A 2,500-nucleotide genomic window follows, 5' to 3' on the forward strand; every position below is an offset into this window, starting at 1 on the left:
CGGAGTTCTCGCGTGGCCTCCCATTGTTTCCAACAACCCAAGAGTCGGTCGTATTTGGAGTTTCACATCGCTTCCCAGGAAGCCAACAACCAAAAGGTCGGTCGTATTTGGAGTTCAGTATTCGCTTCAGTCGATTCCAACTTCCCAAAAACCTGCCTTCTTCGCAGTTCGGCTAAGTCTCCCTCGTTTCCAACTTTCCTCTAAGTTGCCCTCCTCGCAGTTTGGCCAAGTTCACTCTTTTCCAGCGTCATCCCCCCAAGTTGCCTTGGGCGCAGTTCGGCCTAGTTCACTCTTTTCCAGCATCATCCCCCCAAGTTGTCTTGTTCGCAGTTCGGCCTAGTTCACTCTTTTCCAGCGTCATCCCCCCAAGTTGCCTTGTTCGCAGTTCGGTCTAGTTCACTCTTTTCCAGCATCATCCCCCCAAGTTGCCTTGTTCGCAGTTTGGCCTAGTTCACTCTTTTCCAGTGTCATCCCCCCAAGTTGCCTTGTTCGCAGTTTGGCCTAGTTCACTCTTTTCCAGTGTCATCCCCCCAAGTTGTCGTTGCCAACAACCCAAGAGTCCATAGTATTCGGAGTTCTAGCGGGGCCTCCCCTTGCTTCCAACAACCCAAGAGTCCATAGTATTCGGAGTTCTAGCGGGGCCTCCCCTTGCTTCCAACAACCCAAGAGTCCGTAGTATTCGGAGTTCTAGCGGGACCTCCCCTTGCTTCCAACAACCCAAGAGTCCATAGTATTCGGAGTTCTAGCGGGGCCTCCCCTTGCTTCCAACAACCCAAGAGTCCGTAGTATTCGGAGTTCTAGCGGGGCCTCCCGTTGCTTCCAACAACCCAAGAGTCCATAGTATTCGGAGTTCTCGCGTGGCCTCCCATTGATTCAAACAACCCAAAAGTCCATCTTCTTCGCAGTTCAACATCGCCTCCCTCGTTTCCAACAGGCCCAAAGGTCGTCTTCTTCGCAGATCCACGAAGAGCTCATCACGATTTGCCACATTCCATTTCCCACGGGTTGTCAACAACACTTTCTCACACTTCCCGCAATCGAGTACGTGCATGACATGCCAAAGCACATCTTATTTGCCTTCCATCGCACTCAAGACGACGGGTTGTGGAAGAACGATATTGCTCACAACAAGTTCAAGGACAACGTCTCAATCAAGGGACACAACCGAATTATGTTAACTGGGTCGCTAAAGTAAACCCGAGTTCATATAATGCACCGCATCCAAAAGAACTAGCCACAACACGTGCATCACTGAGATGTTTCACTAGATGGAACACGTGCGTGACATTAGGATCCTCCAACACCTCTTCGTGATGGAAAGATAGAATTCGAAGCAACCACAGAAGTACCGTCTAGTGGGTAGGCAACACAGGGACTGATCAACCAATATCACCCAAGGCAACGGGTGAAAATGGAAGAGATGCATGCTTGACCGTTCGATACGCAAGGCATGGAGCCAGCCAGCAAGTGCATCTCGATTACAACTCACACACCCTCACGTTCGCAAGACACCACACCACAAGACGGTCCACCCCCCACCTACCATGGGCAAGCAAGCAAATGGAAACATCAAGTGACGCATGGTCAAGCATCGCTAGGCATGAAAATAACTTTCCACAATATCCGAGGGACTAGCTGCCGAGCTAACCAACGATCAGTGACGACCGTGTGTTGGTATTAATAAAGCTCAACAACTATGAAGAGGCTAGTTGTGCCATGATAAACATGCTAACGCACGCACCACGTGAGGGGGGAGGCCTCATCAAGCTCCCTTTAAAACCTGCCAGTGTGGAGCTGGCCGGCTCAAGGAGCACTCCCCCCCTATAAGAGGTTAATATGCAAAAGGCAAAATTGTACAAGTAGATACACTTTTTTTGAGCAGACATAAGTCCATATCTCGGGCTACACTTCGAATTTTGATGCGATTTTTTGCAGTAATTCGTAGAATAATGGTATCTCCTTGCTCACCAAATTTCATAATTTTTCTCGAAGGGGAACTATTTTTTTTATTTTTTTTACTTACCGGGTATGTGTAAAATCGGGAAAAATAGAAAAGCACATGTAGACTTCGAATTTCGACCTCATTTTTTCCAGTCCACCACTAAACAATATCAGGAACCTCCCCACAAAATTTCATTCAGTTTGGCCAAGGTCTTAAATTTGACAAATTTTGGCACCAAGCTATCTAGTCGCGGTGCACCGACCAACTTGGCCAAGTGCAAAATGCATCCAATTCAAAACTTTTGTGCACCAACACTTTTACAGTACTCATTTGGGGACATTTGGAGGCCTTTCCAACCCTCACATCTCAAAAACCACGAATTTCATTTTTTCACAAAACTCCCCACCAAGCCTTCTAGCTATGCCGCGGTGCACCGCCAACATTGGCCATGTGCAAAACCCTCCGAACTCAAAACTTTCGTGCACCAAGAATTTCATGGTATTCATTTGGGGACATTTGGAGGCCTTTCCAACCCTCACATCTCAAAAACCACGAATT

Source organism: Vigna unguiculata, unplaced genomic scaffold, assembly GCF_037176805.1.
Source record: "Vigna unguiculata cultivar grain cowpea cultivar isolate G323 ecotype 2 unplaced genomic scaffold, ASM3717680v1 ptg000019l_ERROPOS221140, whole genome shotgun sequence".
Lineage (NCBI taxonomy): Eukaryota > Viridiplantae > Streptophyta > Magnoliopsida > Fabales > Fabaceae > Vigna > Vigna unguiculata.